The sequence below is a fragment of the Conger conger genome, chromosome 13 (assembly GCF_963514075.1).
Source record: "Conger conger chromosome 13, fConCon1.1, whole genome shotgun sequence".
In the NCBI taxonomy this organism is placed as follows: domain Eukaryota; kingdom Metazoa; phylum Chordata; class Actinopteri; order Anguilliformes; family Congridae; genus Conger; species Conger conger.
The window spans coordinates 25621733-25641885 of record NC_083772.1 but is presented as its reverse complement, the minus strand read 5'-3'; the positions used below and the strand labels follow the sequence as shown (position 1 = coordinate 25641885).

The 20153-nt window shown below is 46.3% G+C and overlaps 1 protein-coding gene across 14 annotated transcripts in view; it reads left to right on the top strand.

The window, feature by feature from the left end:
* Positions 1–20153, top strand: part of pak1 (p21 protein (Cdc42/Rac)-activated kinase 1) — a 45097-nt gene that overhangs the window by 3997 nt on the left and 20947 nt on the right. Inside the window, exon 1 of one of the 14 annotated variants that reach the window (XM_061217080.1) lies at positions 14851–14869. The exons of 12 other annotated variants lie outside the window; for them this stretch is intronic. The gene's annotated coding sequence lies outside the window, so the exon portion shown is untranslated. Of the gene's footprint in view, positions 1–14850; positions 14870–19755; positions 19774–20153 lie in introns of those variants that run through there. One more of the 14 variants, XM_061217081.1, reaches the window with a different exon arrangement.

Sequence of the window (20153 nt, the reverse complement as noted above, 5' to 3'; positions counted from 1 at the left end):
TAGTGAACAAGCGAATGGCAATGAAAACATTAGCTAGAATGTAGTTCCATTAAAGATAAACTCAGAAATAGCTAGCCTAAATTTGAATTTCAAATGAACTGGTTTCAGTTTTGCTTACGCTGTAAGAAAAACGTTTTTAAATCACCCATTATAGCCTGCTTAGTTCAGATGTATTTATTTCATCATTATCTTAACAGGCTTTTTACTTAATAGCCTGGCATACCATGGTGCCTCAATTAGCTGTAGTGCCATTGTTTACGAAATTCTTTTTGGAGTTAGCCTATTATTTTCGTGATTGTTTTTTTTCTTCTTTTTTTTTCTTACTTCAGCAGGTTTATTTTAAAGACAAAATAAGTAGGTTATACATGTCGTAGGGTTCTGCGATATCTTCATTATTATTATTATTATTATTTTTTTTTTTTAAAGTGGATCTGTTCAGACATCCTTTGAAATATCTTGCATTTGTACCAGGGAATGAATAGGCGACTGGAACCACTGGATAGTTGTAGACCCCTCGGGTTTTCGGCTGGAACACTACCTCTCTTTGGCAAGGGATATGACTGCAGTCTAGCAACGAGCTGAGATGGAACTCATTGCAATCAGATTTTTTCCATATTGGGCAGCCTGTGTTTGAATAAACGTAACCTTGCCTATCGAAATTAGAATGCTGTCGTTTGGGTCTAAATAGGCTATTAACAATTTAAACGTATTTGAATGCTATTGTTTGTTTATTTTTGTATTCACAACATTTGTGTTTCAGAATATGTCCTAAATAAATTAGCGGTTGGACTTGGCAATTGTGGACACGTCATTGTCTGGTCGGAAAAGATAAACTAGGAAGGAACTGTGAAGCAAATTGATAAGAAAAGAAGTTGACCGATCTAATTGAACAAATTGAACAAATTAGATGCTGCAGTATTTTTGAACTGTAGTCTACATTAGAATAGAAGTCTAATAGCTGTCAATTTAACACGTCGACAACTTTGAAACAAACAATAAATAACCAAGATAGCATAATTATGCAATTCTAATAGGCACTGTTGCTTGTAAATCACGTTTCTCCATGTCCTGAACATTTTCGTTTTATGAGTGCAGTTAAGTAGGTGTACCTTGACCTCTGAGCTCAATAAAATGAGCATCAAGCGAATTTCTACTAGAGCAACATGTTAAATGCTACAGATTGTTGCCCTTGGAGATCAAATGCAGTAATGAAAATACTGATACACTGATACCTATCAATGATCGGTCTGCCATGTCAGCACAACCATTAGTGCAGGGAAGTAGCCTATTGGGGTTCAAGAAGTAGTGCAACTTTGATCTCCAAATCTCAGGGGTACAATTTTTGAAGTTGGACTAAAGTTTCAATTTAATTACACCCTTTATAGCAATGTGGTTCTTTATGTTTTCTGATGCAGAATAAGCACTTTTGCTCTGGCACCAGCAGTCATATTTTTGGTTTCACAAAGTGCTTATAAGTGGAGAGAATAAGTGGTATTCTAGGTATGGACATGAAGGATGTCCAAATGTATAAGCAGACCCTTTGGACTTTTTGGAAAATTGTTTTCCCCTGAGTTTGACTCCCTGTCCATTGTTGTGGAAAAGGCTGTCTGTCTGGTCATGCCATTGAATTTGTATGGTCTGATGTGTGCCAGTTGATGTTTGCTTGGCAAATGGAAAATAATATGATGTCACCCTTGTATTTAATGCTGACTCAGTTAACACTGTGTCTCTGATCCAGTTGACGTGTGTGTGCTTTATTGACTCTCTGATTGGTTCCTTCTTATGAGCTGTTGCAGCCTATATATTTTGTGGTTGTCACCACCACTGTTCTGTCATACACAATGTGTGTTACCAAGATCAGTGCCTGTATTGGCTGTTTCTATCTCTATACGTATGTGATGTTATGGGGATTTCCCTCTCTATGTGATGTGATGGAGATTTCCCTGTCTATATGTGATGTGATGGAGATTTCTCTCTGTGTGAGTGATGTGACAGATGGGGAGACTATTTTATGGAGAGACTTAGTGACTGAACATTTCTAAAGTGATTCATTCAGAAGTGATATGCTGCAGTCCAGGGATTGTGGATGGGGTCTGTCGATCAGAGGTGTGGTCAGTTCCACAACTATAATTGAGTTGTGGAACTGACCACAGTTTGCCTGCTGTTGTCCTTCTGTCCACAATCCACCCTTCAGATGTTTACTTTGCTGAAAGTGTGAAAGACAGAGAACAGATTGCTAATTTTTCTCTTTGCCAAAATTGACATTTACAGTTTGTCTGCGGGATTGTAATCAGCTGAGAAATGCGTCTGGTCACAAATAGAACAGAAAACACATTTAGTGCGATTAGGGAACACATTTTTTTATACATTGCAAAGCTGGGAGATTGTGTGTTGTTTGTAGTGTCAAACCTTTGAGAATGGGCATAAGCATTTCTGTTCATTTTTAAAGACCGCTGGAAGCCCTGTTATAATTTTGGCCGTGCCAAATGCATGACAGGTCTGTGTCTCTTCCTGAGAGTGAGTTTCAGAAGCAGGTGTGCGTTTTTCAGACATTGCTGGTGTCGGAGCGAACAGCATTTACACTGGTGCATATGTAAAGCATTGCTATGTGAGATGGTATAGCTTTTGTACACACGTGAGCGAGCATGCCAGATCTGTGTCGATTACTCAGAGCTTCTAGAAATAGGTTTGTGTGATGTCACGGTATATGGGCACAACATTGTACAGTATTGTAAATACTGGTGTGCTTTGAATTACCAATCAGAATCACAAGTTTACAAGGTCAGACCAGCTGGAGTTCTAAAGACAGACATTAGCATTGACAGACATTTTTAATTGAACTATTATGATACTAATATGACTTTGATTCAGAAGGGAAGAAACGTATGGGGGCGTGACATCATCTGTAATGCTCTCTAACCAGGTCCCCTTTGTAGTTTCTAATAAATTCTTTTAAGGTGCTTCCAGTGAAGAATTCTCATTCTTCACAAAATGACAGGACGTTCGGAGACCACAGCGACAGTGGGGATGGTCCCTTGCTCACGGCTGCCATTACGCAATGCGTGTCAAATAGCATCAGCATCTCCCCATTACCCATGGTGCTTTTTAAATGAAAGAAATAAGTGCACACACGTGCTCCATATAACCCCTGCATCCCGAGCTCTTCCAGTTCCATGTCCTGTGTCCCGTGTAATCTCCTGTCTGCAGTCCTACCCTGAACCACGGAACGGACGCTGGCTCGCGTGGCCAGCGGAGCAACAATAATGCTATCAGCTATAAATAACCGTCTCTGCAGTCCCATCCTCCCCAGGGAAGGGAGAATTAGTATTAACACATCAGATTTGGGAAAGAAACGGGAGGCAACAGAAAACTTAAGTAGTGTCTGTTTTCCTATATAGAAACACAATGTGGTAATAGAGTTGGTCTGATAATATTGCATTGGATATCAGGAAAATAATGTGGAGCCGCTGCCAATTATGAAATGTCTGTCAACCATGGAAACAGAATCATTTTCTGCAATGGTTCTGCTGTGCTCCCTCCTCCACAAGAGCGAAAGGCCCTCACTCCCAGCCACCTTCATTGTAAGAGAATCCTACTTTTCTCTTAAGATCACCCAGTCACCCAGTTATTGTGGCCATGGAAGGTAGTTCAACAGACTATTCTTTCAGTGTAAGAAAGTCTGAAGTATCAAGAGGTTAGGATTGATGGTTGTCTCTGATTTAACAGTGCATGAGATTGTGGGGATTTTGGCACCTTTAGCCATGTCGAGGTTCACAGCCCACGCCTTGGCAAGGCTTGCCTTTTGACACAGGAGGTTGTGTAATCCAGCAGTGGATGTTGATGCCTAATCGGAGGATTACATGTCTGACCAGCGGGGTGATTCTGCACACTGGTGTGTGTGTGTGTGTGTGTGTGTGTGTGTGTGTGTGTGTGTGTGTGTGTGTGTGTGTGTGTGTGTGTGTGTGTGGAGACACAGGAGACACAGCGAGGACAATCAGATCAGATTGTGGGCTGCACTCCTCTCTCATTATCAATGTCACAGCAGATGTAGACCAATCAAAAATACAGTTTTGCTTATTTCATATAAATCCCTGACTTTTAACTTCAGTTATCCTGTACCATTGAGAAGCTGTAACTTGTGCTTGTAATAGAACCTGATTTGTGGAGTCCTGTGCTCTGCATGTGTCGTCCTGTTACGGAATATGCAGGCACATACTGTGTTGTTCTCATTCTATGATAAATCTGGTGCTCTTAACCCAGCGGTATTTATTCTGCTTGTTTATTCGGAACGGTTTTATCGCAGACAGAACGAGCTGCAAGAGTGTTCCCCCTTGAGCTGATTTACAATAGCTTTTTGTATAAATGTCTCACGATTTGCAGTAGATGGCTAACGCATGAAATTCACACAGACCCTGTGCACTTAACACCTCAATGCTTACCATTTCAGAGGATGGCTTATTCGGCAGCATGTTAAGACTCACACAAACATAGCGTTTGTTGCTGTTATGTTAAAGGCACATCTAGATCTCCCTGTGAATCCATGTTTGGCTTCCTTAAAGGCACATCTAGATCTCCCTATGAATCTGTGTTAGGCTTTCCGCATGGACGAACGGGTGGGCTTGACGGCTCTGGGTGCTTCTGTTACAAGGAGTTGATCATCTGGAACGTGCGTCTTTTGGTGCGTCTGTGCCTACGTAATACACACGGCTGAATACAGTACCCCCAACAGTATCCGCAGACGGTGCGCTAAGGTCTGCCAAGAAGCTGAACGTAGACGCCACTGTTTATGGTTGTGGTTGAATTGGCCACGGCTGGCTTGCAGGAGATTTCAGTCGTTTCTTTGAAGACTCTGTTCTTACTTACCCACTCGGAGAGAGCGGTCAGACCCCTACGGCAGAGTCTCGGTGAAAGAGCGTTCAGCACGTGTGTTTGCTGTAAACACAGAGGCCCCCTGGACTAAGGAGGGGAGAGATGGGGCTTCCTGCAGACTGGTGACCAGGGGAGGAAGGAGGCTGTAGAGGAGATGTGGGAGTGAGGGTGGAGAGAGAGAGACAGGAGGAGGAAGTAGGGATGAAGGGATTTGGACCGGCTTAAAAGAAGGGAATATGTGAATGGGAGGGGAAGAAAGGATGAAAGAAGGATTTTGGACAGGAAGAAGGGAGTGGCACAGGGATGGCACCACAGTGGGTACAGGAGGAGTCTTGTTTCGCACATCTTCCAGCATCAGTCCTGTTTCAACCTCCCTGATCTTGCTTCTTTTCAGCCTTTCATTCGCTCTTCTCTTCCCCCCTTTGGTGGTCTTTGCTTCCCTCTCTTCTTCCAGTCTTCTTTTGCTGCACCAGCTCTAAACTGTATGTCTCTACTTCTGTGGGAGAAACCGCCTTTACTCAATGACAATGAATGAGGGTCAATGACAGGTTCAACGCTGGATCCAATCATTGATGCTATCACGCTGTGTTGCTTGGATGATAATACAGCTTTGCTCTCTGTTTTAAGTGATTAAGGCTGGCTTGTGACTTTGTACCATACGAAGTCGTGTCAGCTGTGTACGGCCCCCTGATTTGGACCTGTCCCCGCCTCCCCTCCTGTTTCCGCATCGGCTGTGCTCGCTGTGGGAGTCTGGAGGAGCGGGCGGACGCTCTCTCAGCTTCAGCTGGCTGCGAGCCTCTCTGTCCGCTGTCCCTGCACTTCAGGACAGGAAACAGAAGAGGATTACGAGAGCACCGTGACCGGTTCACCCCCCGTTTCAGCCCTGTTAATGATTGCGGTCCATGAAGGATGGAGTGAGCTCATGCCTTCCCTGTCTTTCTGTACGAAGTTTGCGGTTCTGTTCTGTACACCAGACTGTTGACAGTGGCACTGGTTTTTGTTGACAGTTACGTGGTCTGCTTCATGAGAGGTTGGCACGTGTCACATCTCACTGATATGCAGGGATTTTGGTATTATATTTTCTTATACCTGGAATAATGGGTTGTGTTCATTAATGATAAATGTAATATTGCCCCTTCGTATTCTTTTTCCATTGAAATTTGATGAATTTGTGTATAGCACTGCGGAGGGTTACAAGCTCTTGTTTTTGAATAAAATGTCTGCATCATGCACACAACTGTCAGAACTGACTCGAGAACCTTTACTAAAGCCAAGAAAAGATCTGATGCTAATGCTTTAATACACCCATTTAAATGGCTTTTCAAAGCGAATCGCTTGCTCATAGATCAGCGTTGGAGAAGCTTGTTATTGAACATGCAGTTTGCATATATTAAGCGGTGTTGCTTTACCATTTATTCCATTACATTATTACTTTACGCTGTTCACCTTCAAGGCCATCATTCAGGCGCCTTGATTGATTATAATGTAAATTGTATTTATTTGTGGTGATAGATTTATTTGTGTGTAGTGTACCCCACACCCCCCATTGTCATTTTCTTTCGCACAATGACGGGGCTATGGCCCACTGAAGCCTCCAAGTGCCTTCAGAACGTTCTGGACCACAGGCCAGGAAACCCGTTTCTGGACCCACTGTAGACCCTTTTCTTGGACACGGACTGAGGCCCACCGCTGGCTGAGCAGAATCTTGGGCTGGACCGGGTATGAAAGCTCATGCTTGTAAACAGAGTCACTGAATGCAGGTGCTTTGTCTAAGTGTCTAAGAGACTTGGCCAGGCTTCCCCCTCTTCTCTCCCAGACACCCCATTAATCAGAGGGGCTCCAGCGAACCCTGCTTCTGTCCCTCCCACATGGCCTCCCCTGGAAGTCTGATGGAGCTCTCTGCTGCATCGGGACAGATGTCTTCATCTTCTGGCTCTGTCTGTGCTGGCTAGAGGAAGTCCTCTCTGCCGCTCCTCTGCCGCTCCCCAAACACCAAACTGTCTACTTCCTGTGTACAAGCAAATGCTCATGTCTATTAACTTTGACCACCATTTGGATGTTTGATCAGAGCGTGACATCGCGGGTTCATCTGGTTAAGTGGTGTATGTTACGTGAGATGTAAGGAAGATGTAAAAATGTATCCTAAACTGTTAATTCTTGAAACATCTGGAATTTCGATCATGTGATGCACGTCGTCTCCAGAGAAATGCGTCACCATTCGTAAGTGTCCTGTCACAGGAAAGAGGAAACGCTGTACTAGTGCAGACCAGTTTGGTGGTCAGATTTCATATTGATTTTTTCACATTTCAAACTTGATTTAGGATGTTTTTCGGGACAGCATGGCAGTTTGGGGCAGGGGGGCTTTGGGCCCAGTGGAGCAATAAAGCGGTCCCTGAAACAGACACTGGGGTAGAGCTCCTCCCCCGGCTCTACCTGATACCCAACACAGAGCGTGAGCCCCAAAGAGATCAGCTCTGCACACTACCCATGAATAATGGAGGCCTCTATTCTACCACTGCCAGGGCATTGTCTCCTTTCTCTGCCGCTCACTCTCAGAAGAAAGGGAAAAGTTCACAGGGAGGCAAGTTATACGAATTTGTCCGGGGCAAATGGATGAATAAATGGCCACAAAAAAGAAAACTGGAAAAATGTGCACGTGATGTTTTTTGACTCCTTTGCAATCGGGCGTAGAAGAGTGGTTGTGAGAGACTGAAAAACTTCAAAGGTCTTTGTGAAGAAGGCAGCCTTTGCTGTTGTTGGATTAAAATTTTATGTTATGCTTATATCCTATGCAAAATTGTACAGGGGTGTGGAAGAGCCAAACTGTTGATGAGCCAAGTTGTTAGGTTGAGTAGATCCCATACGGTAGTCTTTCAAATCCAAACCATCTTTAAAAGGTGCTTGAAAGCTTGTCCAGGACTATGGTGTCTGCATTATTGAAATTGCCTGACGCTATGCCTGAGTCCGAGATTTATTTCTGTCCTTTGCTCTTAAGTTTGCATTAACTGCAGGTCATTAAGCACTATTAAGCAGGGAGAATCCAAACCTGGCTGCATGTTAGATGGTGTAATGCATTGTGGGAGTAATGATTGCTGTCAGTGTATGAGGGACTGTCTGCGAAAGAGGAAGACAAACACTACACACTCTAGCTCTTTTTAGCTCTTGCTCTCTCACACTTATGTCCCCCCCCCACCTCAACCGCTTGTCTTTTTAAGTGAGACAGCTGGCTTTTCCCAGATATTTAGCACTTCCTGTGTACATGCAGCCAATTACCTTGTCAGAAAAGGGAGGGCTCAAAACATGTGCGACATGTTTTATAAGAGTTTACAAGTTTTGCACCGGAGTGTTTTTGTTGGTGTGATTCTTACTGCCTGGGGCAGCACATTTTGAAGCCGACCTGTGAATATCAGCAAAAGAGGGAGAGGGTTGCTTTTTAGCATCATTGTTGGAAAGTTCTGTGCACTTTATTGATTTTCAATAACCCTGTTTGGAAGAGGGAAGTGTGTGATCTACTGAGGAGACTACAGGGAGCCACATTGCTCTATGAAAGCAGACCAATCGCAGTCCAGTTCACATTCTGGCGAGGGCCACTGAAAAGTTAATAGCAGTGCTCTCTTCTGTCCCTTTGAAAAATGTGATTCCACCAATTTAGAACTCTGCACAAAGGCCGTGACTTTCAGACATTTGAGAGTTTTTTTACTTCAACTCCAGCTTGCGAGCTCTGTGGTTGTGTGAGCCAGTTCCTTTGAGGCTTCCGTCGACATGGCCTGGCTCTGAGAAGATCACTGGTGTGGGTCACCCTCGTTTCTTTGAGCCGGGTCGGTGTTCACTGGGGGAACGCTCTAATGATGTCTAAAGTGTGAAGGGGCGGGCTCACTGGCACTGAAGCCCCAGCGAGGGGCGCGGGGAGGAGGAGGTGGGAGGGGCCAAGGCGGCTCTGCGACGCGTCGGTGCGGGAGATCGGGTTCCACGCCTAGCGGCCCAGGTACACGGTGTCATATTCAGTGCCGGGGGAGAACGCGAGACACCTCACGGTTCCCCTCACCCCCCAACGATATCCCTGGCCCCCAACACTTCTCTTCACCAGCACAAATGGTGCCATTGTTCAGAATGTTTCCTATTATAACACAAAAGCCACTTCTGCTTTTACACTGCCCACCATGTGTAACCCTTTGGGTCCAAGGACGTCCAAAACCTGTAGGGGTTGTGCTGAAGTATGCCACAGTTACAGTGCACAGGCCCCTCAGCTGTGTCTTTCTGTGTTCTTCTGAAAAATGTTACAGGTGTCCATCGCCCTGTGACTGAGGTGCTGCTCTATTTGTGAAAGGTTGACCACAACAGATAGTCGCAGGCTTTTTACCGTAGAATAGCAGTGGTCTTTCTGAATAGTGAGGAAGCCTTTATCCTAAAGAATGCTGTTGGTATACATGGAGGAGGATGATGCAAAGATGGCGTTGAATGCATAAGCTCTATTAAAGCTTAATTGAGCATTAAATTGCAATATACACACAATTGCATGCATTTTATTGGAAAGACATGCCGATTGCGGAGAGTAGGAAATACTGAGTACATTACGAGTGTACTACTCTAGATGTATTGCCAATGCAGTTTTAACTGCTTTTCATGTAAGTGGGCTCCAACCCAGGATAGCCAATCACACTCTTTCTTTTTCAGGGGAGGCTGGAGGTAACCTGGCAGCCCCAGAGCTCAGACTCATCCTGTTGTCCAGTCTTAAAGAGGCGCAGGAGAAGAGGCCCCCCATTGCGCCCCATAGACCCCCAAACCTGCCACAATGCTACTGTACACCGAGACACAAACACACCGACACTGGCATACATAATCAATCAACACACAACACATTCCTGCAGGAATCTAATCAGATGCAGAAAGGTATGCTTATGCACACGCACGCACACATGCACGCGCGCACACATACACACATGAACATGCCCACTTACACGCATGCAAAATTGTTTTTTGCTTGTTATTTCAGTCCCAGATGAAAGGAAGTGACGTGTTATTAGGATGGAGAGGTAAGACCGGAGACACTAGGGGGTAGCTGGGAGGGAGATGAGCCCGGTCTAATGAAAGAGGGGAACAGAGCAACCAAAACAAACCCCGTAAATACAGGCCGCCTCGCAGACGTTGGGATGGGAGGAGGTGTTGTGTGACATGTAATAACGGCGCTGTGGGGTTGGCTTTCCTGGGGATGAGTAATAACGAGGCTGCTGGAGGATTGTATAAATAACCCAGCAGTCAATAACAGAGCTGGAGCTGCAACACCACGGATGGATAGATTGCTGTAAATGTCTGTGAATACACTGCAGTAATTGAATCATGCCCCCCCCCATAAGACCACCTTGGTGATTACCATATGCAAGCTCAGGTTTTTTTCCACAGAGGTTTGGCAGGGGGAGCGGGGACGGGGGGCGGCAGGGGGTGGGGTGATAGAGGTGGGGGCCACAAGCCAAAGAATAATGACGGTAATGCGTAGTGACGGTGTATCCAGAAAATTTGCAATGCGATGGGTGGGAGCGGGGCCTCTCTTCTGGGGCTGCGTCTGTGTCTGCTTGGGTTCTGTGTTTTACCATTTTTCTTCGGTTGTTTCTGCTTGTGCTTTTTGTGTTTTTATGTGTGTCTGCATTTTTTTTTATGTTAATTGTTTTTTTCAGTGTGTTTTATGTGTTATCTGTGTGTGCGTGTTTGCAATTGTGTGCGTGCGCGTGTATGTGAAAGTATGTGTCCACCCATGTGCCGCTTCCAGTATTGGTGTGTGTGTGTGTGAGTAACTACTCTGGAGCTTTGTGTGTAATTTGGGTCTGAGGAGGTGAGGTCAGTGGTGGAGGTCTGTTAGGCAGTCATCACTGCTCTATTACATCTACAGGGGGGGGGGGGGGTTGAATTGGTTATGTTCAGGGCGTCTGGTACTCCTCCCTCCTGGGGCTCCTCACCCATCCCCCTGTCAGACTGGGATGAGAGGATCCCCCCCCCCCCGTCAGGTCCACAGGGACCGTCTCTCAAAACTAACAAGTCCGAAGGTGTCTCATTGATTATGCCTGCGTTTGAAGTCTGAAATGATCAGACAGAGCACTAAACACCAGCACTGCATGTACAATATTCTCCCCAGGATATCTAATTGGAAGAAGGCGCAAATGTGAAGTACATGGCCAGGAATCCGACCAATGGGAAATGACGAGAGTATCCACCCAAATTCCCTACTGCTGAGTATTTTAACCCCACAGAATCTGGATTGATAAAGCACTCTCTCTCAGGCATGGAAGTGTTGGCTTTGATTGTGTCCTCAGAAGGGAGTTGACACAGTTCAGGATTATCCAGTGCAATTCACAAGGGTTTCCAGCTCAGGGAACTTACTCCAGGGCTGCTCCCTGTTCCTGGAGATCTACCGGCCCGGAGGTTTTCACTTCAACCCTAATTTCTGCTAATGGGCAGCTCAATGAGATCTCTAGCTGTTAAATGAGGTGTGCTTTGTTAGGGTTGGAGTGAAAACCTACAGGACGGTCGATCACTAGGAACAGGGCTGGGATCAGGAGGGAGAGTTAAGCATTTAGTGTGGAGCCAGCTCTGTGTGTGTCTGCGCGTGTGTGTGTTTGTGAGCATACCTGCATGTGTGTGTGTGTCAGTGATACTGTTGAACGCTGAATGCTGTGCGATCCAGTGGCTGATGGATGAAGTGTTGCACTTCCTCTCTGTGATTGGAGCTGTCACGGTCCATCCATCAGAGTGCGTCGCCATGGCAGCGGTGGGTGGGACCTGTGCACTGAACTGCAACTCCCAAGAAGACTGATGGATCATGTGTAGCTGATAGGCATCACCGACCTAGTCCGATTCAACAAACTGTGTGTACTGGTTAATTTCCTCCAGAAAAGAGGCTGTAGTGGCTGCAACAGTCTTGGTTGCAAATCCTGGATTTGTCCATTTAAGATTGTTAGTTTAAATATTTAACATTATTTTTACCTGTTAAGTAGGTTAACTGAAGAACTTTAGGCTTAATACCACACTCCAGGATACACATGCACCCCTTCTGAGGTTTAACCTGGCGACTGTCAGTGACACGCTCGGTGCCTTAACCACTGTATGAACCTTCAGAGACAGTGCTGTCTCTGAGTTCATCAGCCCCATACTCAGTCCACACACAGCCCTCTTTCTCCTTTTCAACTGTCCGTCTGTTAAAGGTGTCTAAGCATGCGGTTATCAACTTTGCCCCTGCTAATTATGGGCTATTTGAAAACGTGTTTCTTTAAGGAGAAGCTTTAATGCGATTTAGTTGTTTTATTTTTTTGGGGTTGTTCAAGCACCCCTCCTTTCTTCCACATAAGCCCCCCCCCCCCCCCCCCACCGTAAAGCTAAGAAAGCGGCCTGTTCCAGATCCGCTTCTGTGCCGTTCATGCAGAAGAGAACACCCTCAAGCCCATAACTCCTCCCAGCCTGTCCCAGAGGAATTCTGACCAGCAGGTGAACAGAGTCTGTGCTGAAAAGCTTTTACTGGACCCATTTACATGCAAATGGGCAGCGCCAGCTTTAATGCCATCTGCTGCTGCGCCACGGCCCTGCGTGGCGGCTCTGGGGACAGGTGGGCCGCTATGCGTGCAGCAGCAGAAGGTCCGATCACCCCCCCCCCTCCCCTCTTCTCTCTCTTTTTCCCTCTCTCTCTCTCTCTCTCTCTGTCCCTCTCTCTCCCTCCCTCTCGAGCCGTTTTGGTAATTGATGGCTCAGCTGAATCAGCTGTGAGGTGCGTGGGAGCGTGAGTAATGCACAGCCTGGCTGTGGAGCGCCGGGGACGGCCTCTTCCTGGAAGTGCGTCCGAGAGGCCAGTGCTCTCCGCCCTCCTCGTGACACGACGTGATGCCTCGCCCCACCTTCCCCCTCACAGTCCCCTCCAGCACGCTGTATCGATCTGTTATCATCCCTTTTCTTCACTCTCTGTCTCTCTGTATCTCTCCGTTTCACACACACACACACCCACAAACAAACACACATATACACCTACATGAAAACAAACATGTTTGTCCGGTTTAGTGAACGATGAATAATTATGTTTTCTATGTTATTCAAGCCGCCCTGGGTCAGATTGAATGACGTTCAGCGACGGTCCAGGGTTTTGGCCTTGCTTTCAGACAGACCGTTTTAACAAGATCAATATCGGTCTTGGATGACTGGCTGCAAGGCTGTGCTGTGCCATGTGTGTGGTTTGAGGGAAAGGGCGAATAAAAAGAACTGCATTCCTCTCTATCCCGCTGAGTCGTCTATGAGCGGAGCTCCAGGAGAGCCATGAAGGACAAGGGCTGCACTTAAACAAATGGGGCACTCATTACGCAGTGTTCTGACACTGTGTGTGTTCGCTCTGTGGGCCCTGCGAGTGGAGAAGATGGAGAGGAGACCTGCTGGGCTCAGGGCTACCTGAGCCCTCTCAGTAATATAACCACTGCTCTCATTATGCAGCCTTTTTCTCCTCCTTTTGTTCAGAACACGTACCTGAAAAACAGAGCCTACCGCTGTGTCTCTAGGGATGGATGAAAGAGGCTAGGATGGTTCGTTAGGAGGAGGTGGGTTATCTGAGCCTTGGTATTGTAAAATATACATTTGAAGTTCTTTCTGGCTCCCCTGTGGTATGCATTACCATGTACATAATAGTGTTTGACCTTTTTTAATAGGAAGCAGCAGGCACTTGCTGATAACGTATACTTTCTTTCAATTTTCGGACTCACGCTTCTACTTTTGGGTATTTTCCACTTTTCAAGGTTGGTTTCTCAGCTTGCCATATCTCCAACCTGCTCTGTCCAGATAGCCGCTTGCTTTGAATGTCGGAATTGAATGTAATTGGTGGTTCCGGGGGTCTCCTCACCCCTGCGGCCAGCACAGAAGGAGCTGTCTGGCCCGTCTCCGCGACGTCACAGCCCTGAATGGGAGACTGCTGGAGTGGAGGATCGCATGGCACCGGATGGTTTTTAAGCAGATTAATTACAGCCAGCCCCAGCGGCTGGGTGTCCATGCATATCGGAGAGCCTGTGGAGAACCTCAAAAACCTCTGTCCACCTCTGAGAAGCCCATATCGTCCCTGCCAGTTCACACAGTAAAACGCACAGCTTTACTGGCCAAACATTTCACCCCGGTACGGATGTTTCTCAGAGCAGGTGTAGGTGGTTGTTAACTGAAAGACAGCAGCCTGCCCACATGCCGGTGAGGTTGTCCGCTGATACTTCTTTTGGGAGTAATGGCTCTGGTTGTTGTTGTGAGTGGGGGCTGCCCCAGAGGCACCAGTGAGATTGTGTGAGCCCGCACAGGCCTGTCCTCAGCCTCTCTGAGTAGCAGCACTTTAACCGAGGCTGGGCTGCGCTGGCGGATATGAAGAGGTGGAGCGCGGAGTGGAGGGGTTTATCGATCGCGGCATCACGCTCCGCTCAGCGTGCGAGATGGATTCAGTCTCCGCGCTTTTCTTTGTTGCTGTTAGTTTTATCATCGTGGTTTTCCTGTTGGCTGTGTGAGCAGTGCAGGGAGTACCGCTCCCGAAATCCTGGTGGAACCGCGGCGTGCTTCCTGCTCCTGTTCCGCGAGGGACGATGGGAGCGTGGCCGAGCGAGCCGCCGAAAGACCGAGACCACCGCAGAGCTGGGGAGGAGGTGCGGGCGTGACTCAGGCAGGGCAGTAGACGCAGAGGAGGGCCAGTGAGAGGGATTCTGGGACAGCCCGTGACCAGACAGCCAGAGCGGTGTGAGAGACCAGGCCTGCTCTCTCCTCACACACTGTGTAATACCCGCACTCTCACTGCTGCTTCCTGCAGAGTCTCTCAGCCTCCCCGCTGCAGCTTCACACGCTGACCGTGCGCCGCGGAGCTTCTGAGACGGCCCTGAAACAACGTTTGATCAAATGACCATTATATCGTTTCCTTGTAGTTGTTATTTCTTGTAGTCTGTTACTCTCTCCTTCCTTGCAGGGATGTGGAACTGGGCACTAAAGTCCATCCACCACCAGGTGATCACAGGTATTACTGCTCTTATTTATGTCGCAGGAAACCCATGTCATTGATTGACTCAAACCACACGCTGAGATGCTGGCTATCCACCTTGGTGGATTCCCCATCGCCTCCCTATTGCCATTTAGCCTTATTTGTAGCTGCTGACACCGGGCTGGCAAGTGAAGGATGGACTCCCGCTCTAAGCCCCACTCTTCCAACCATTTCTTCCGTACGGAAAGTTTTCTGTTGCTGCTTTTTTCTTTTTTACCTTGCTTACTGTTTTTTTCTCTGGGGATTCAGGCCTATTCTTTCTCAGTTTACTTACTTTCCTCTTTTCATATTCCTCTGTACTGTGCCTTTGTGAAAGTTACTCTAAAAAGCTTGAGGCTCACTGTAAATTCATGAAAATGCTCTTGTTGGAAATGAACTGGCGTTCCTTTCTTAACTCTCACTTTAGACTACTCTGATCTGTTAAAGGGCTGTCTGAATTGCGCATACCTATTGAGGAGAGTGGGAGTGTTTTTGTGGGCATATCGATGGTGTTGGTGAGGATGATTCCTTTATGGCCAATATGGGATGTTTTTATGCATCCCAAATTTCTCACCACAACCCCCGCCAATATGCATCGCCTAACGTCATACTGCATGACTGACATTTTGTACCCGAACACTCACCAAACATCAAGTGAGAGAAAGAGTGACGGATATTGTTTATGTGATTAGATGGGCAAGCTGAACTGGGAATTTTGCATGGACCCCCCTCTTCATGATGTGCTGTGGGGTCTTTAATGACCCCAGTGAGTCAGGGCCTGGATTTAACGTGTTATTCAGCAGAAGGCAGCTTGAAGGCGGACCCACTCGCAGTGCGGGCGGTGGAGGAGATAAAAATGTGATGGAAATGTGGTAATTGCCCTGAAGGAAGTGCGAGATGAAAGGCTCACATGGAGCCATAACTCACCCTTGAGTGTGAGAGCCCACTGCCTTAGGTTAATCATAACACAGAATGGGAAAACTGACATACAGGTCACTGGGGTCAGCAATACCGTGTCATTTCCTGTTTTACTGCTCACAAAGTATCCTGTGATTCTGTTTTGAGCAGGCTCAAATGTGTAGTTTTGGTAACCTAGTTAAAAGTGGTTTTGAGCTCTCTCTCTATAACTGTTCCCTTTTGCTCTCCTTTATTCTTCCTCTCACTGTACCTCTCCTCCTATAATTTCCTTTCTTTCTCCTCTATTATCACTTTGGTATCCTCCCATCCTCTGACAGATTACCCTCCCTTCCCCCTCTCTCCTCCTGTTGCTCTGTACCCGTGTGTCTGGAGGTGACAGTTGAGAGGTCACCACTCTTTGCTTTGGGGAAAGTGGAATGTGTCTGTCCATTAAATCAGCTTTGTGTACTTGGTACTTGGGGACTTCTCTCAGCTCTATCCCAGGGATTCATGCATCTAAACTCCCTGAAATTCCCCCAGCTGCACTCCATGTATTTGATCTCCACACAATGTGACTGGGCCTTAATGGGAAAGGAAATTAGGAAAGCCCTTCAAATACTGACAAAATATACCAGGCAATTAAATGCCATTTCACTCCTTCATTATTGTTTAAAAGTCAATTATGCTTTATTTAATGCTGAAATCCAGTTTTTTTCCTATTAACTTCACTGCTTTATTGAGCTGCACTGCATGCACAGTTGGTGCTGATTGTTTAATTGAACTATAATCACGATGAACCTAATGAGGGAATTACTTTGTGTAGCACATATTTTGCTAGGCTTTAGCGTGCTGACAGGAGGGTTCTGGCATCCGCCAATCAATGTGTGTCTGTAATGGCTGTGGAAGCTGAAAGAATGGTGAGGAATGGAGGTTTATGTGCTCTGTAGTGGGAGAGAGGTGCTGTGAGTGGTGGGGAATGGAGGTTTATGTGCTCTGTAGTGGGAGAGAGGTGCTGTGAGTGGTGGGGAATGGAGGTTTATGTGCTCTGTAGTGGGAGAGAGGTGCTGTGAGTGGTGGGGAATGGAGGTTTATGTGCTCTGTAGTGGAGGAGAGGTGCTGTGAATGGTGGGGAATGGAGGTTTATGTGCTCTGTAGTGGGGGAGAGGTGCTGTGAATGGTGGGGAATGGAGGTTTATGTGCTCTGTAGTGGGGGAGAGGTGCCGTGAGTGGTGGGGAATGGAGGTTTATGTGCTCTGTAGTGGGAGAGAGGTGCTGTGAGTGGTGAGGAATGGAGGTTTATGTGCTCTGTAGTGGGAGAGAGGTGCTGTGAATGGCAGGGGTTCACACCCCACCCCCGGGAGTTTCAGTCGTCTCTGGTGGGAGGGCGAGGGCGCCTGTCAGCTTACCTCATACCCCAACCGGTGATGACAGGTGACGAGGTGAAGAACGGCCGTGTTTGGGACACCCCTGACAGATTTATTGCACGTCTTACAACAGTCATTAATTTATCTGCGGTTCCCCCTCCACCTACCCCACTCATACACTCTCTCACACAGGCACATAAGCGCATAGAAACACACACTCTATCAGTTACGCCGTCAAATCCCACAGGTAATGGATCAATGAATAGTAATGGATACTAGCCATATTTTGTCAGTGCAACACATTCCAAATGTGAAAGTAAATCCAGTGAGTGAGTTTGTGGAACTGGCTCCAGTTTAGAATGAACACATTTTATATTGAATGGACTTGTGCGGTCTGTTTTTCGCTTTCAATCGCAATACACATTTTTGAGGAATTTTCCTCAAATGTGTGTATTTTGATGGGAAGCAGGTCTTTTTTGCATTCTAGTTCTGGTCTATCGTCATCAACATTTGCTGAGAGAGAGGGAAAGAAAGATAGCGAGAGAAAGAGAGAACAATGTACCTACCCATCTGGGTCATCGAATGTGGATAAACTAAAAATATTGTTGCTGTTTACGTGGCTCTGAATAATGGTTGGTGGTTTACAAAATAAGCAAATGACAAATAGCCTGTTCAATACCCTGGTCAGTTGCTGCATTCCATTGCTCAATTAAATATGAGGTCTATTCTGAGCTCCTCGGACACACTCAGCACCAGTAACCAGTAACCTGTGACTCGTGCATGACTCAGCAGGACCAGGATAGGAAAGCTCTGGACTGGTAACAATATGGGGAAGAGTTTCAGCTCCCTTATTTTTCAGTGTCAGACATGCATTTTGTACTGAGATGTGGAAAGGGGAGGGTTGAGAAAAGAAGGTTAAAAGTGTTGACAGGCCATATGATAGAAAGTGTATGAGAGAGAGTCTGTAAATGCGTGTGTACGCACGTGTGAGGCCCCGATGGTACTGAAAGGGAAAGTTAGCACGGTGTGAATCAGTACACAGTTCACACTACTCAGTGCACGTAACCAACCAAATGTGCAGACCAGGAAGTGCACCAAGTGTGAGTCACAATGACAGTCTACAGAAATAGTCTGTACATGTATTTACATCCAGACGTATCAACCACAATGAGGATTTTATTAATCACTGTCTCATTGTATTGGTCCCAGTGATATTTGATATGGTACAGTCTTGCAGGAGTTTCGGGGCCATTCGTCATTACTTTCAGTCATCGTGCCCAGCTCAGAGCTCATTGGCCTGGGCTCAGTTGTGTTTCAGCTGCATATTTGCCATGGCAACCAATAAGACTTTGTGGTTCCTTGCACTGGACAGAATTCTGTTGTGGACTGGATTAGCTGTTTGTAAAAATGTTTTATTTCTTACTCATGAATACTAATATGAATATTTATAATTAGTACACTTAAGTATTTTTCTCCAACAACTGCTTTGTCAATTAGTGCTTTGCTTTCCTTCAAGCATGTCACACGCACACACACACAAAAAAAAAAAAGGAATCTCAATACATACCTTTATAAATGACCGTTTCATTCACCACAAACTGTGTGGTCTTTTAAAATTCCTTCTGGGCTGACACACTGACCAGCATGCTGACCTGCTTGGTGTAAAATATGACCATGGCTGGCTGGCTGGCTCTGGCCCTGGCATCGGCCCGGCACTGTAATGGAAAGCAGGTTCCGGAAACATTGGTGTCTGACGGTAGTGAATGGCCAGGACCTGAGGGAGAGCTTGCAACTCCCCCTCGTGTGCCATGACTCATAAGTTGTGCTAAACTCTGCCTGCCTGCCTTCCTCCTCAGTGGGTCAGGAAATACTACAGTTTAAGTTACAGGGAATTGCCTCCGAGCTCTGGTGTCACAGGGCCCCATTCAGAACCTTACTGAGGCATTTAATTATACTCCACATCTCTCCGATCTTTCTGTACGCGACGCAGACTGTGTGAGATCCTGAGCGTACCCATCAGGGCTTCACAGATGCTGTCTTGTTCACTTCCTGTTGGGCAATGAAGAAAGAAGTGAATTAAAAGACCGTTTAGGTGCAGACCACAGACTGACACGTCTGTGATGTGGTTGTGTGGGCTGCCTCGTTTCCTGGTACAGTGAATTCAGTCTTTGTAGCCGACTGAGGGAAATGTGTTGGGTGTATGATGGTTCTGTGTGTGTGGGTGGTGAAAGCCTCCCTGTCTGCCAGTTTGAAACATGCACCTGCATTAGTCATTTATTTTGGCCTTTGGTAATGGCTAGAGAGGACGCTGACTGGGGTCGGGGGAGACCGGTTAATATAAGGAGAGTGAGGAGAGTGACCACTGTAGGAAGGTGTGGGGGGATGGGACCTGAGATAGGGCAGTGCATGTCAAACTCCACAATATCTGAGTGTCCTACACGGAAGTCTGCAAGTCTGCTGTTCAATAGCAAGTGTACTTTTTATGACTCACTAAGAACATGACAAACAGACAGAACAACGCCCAGTACATCCCAATGAAAGGCCTGCTGACTTATAAAGTCGAGGGGAAATCAGGTGTTATGCTTCATTTGTGATCTGCTCTGTGGAACTGTTGTATGCCAACTTTTTTCATAATGTCAGGTATGTTCAATTTCATTTTCTCAGGAGGATAATGAGGCTTGTATCCCTGGGCCATGGGGCAGGGGCTTAAACTGCAAAGAAAAGCCTGTCTCAACAAGTGTTTTAGATTTGAAATTGTAAAATATTGAAAAATATTGAAATGAATAACTCTCGACTCACTGGCAATACTTTTGTACTTTTTGTAAAAAAAGAATAGACATAAGATTTAAAGTCAAAATGTAAGATTTTTTGTTTTTTTTGTTTTTGCAATGTCGAAAGCGTGTCTGATGTGTTTACCCTACAGTCAACTCTCAGCTTCTCCAAAGGGCTGGTCCATATCTGCAGGCCAAGCCTCTGAACAAAGCAATGCTGGAAGTATGCGGTGATTTCATGTGTGAGGT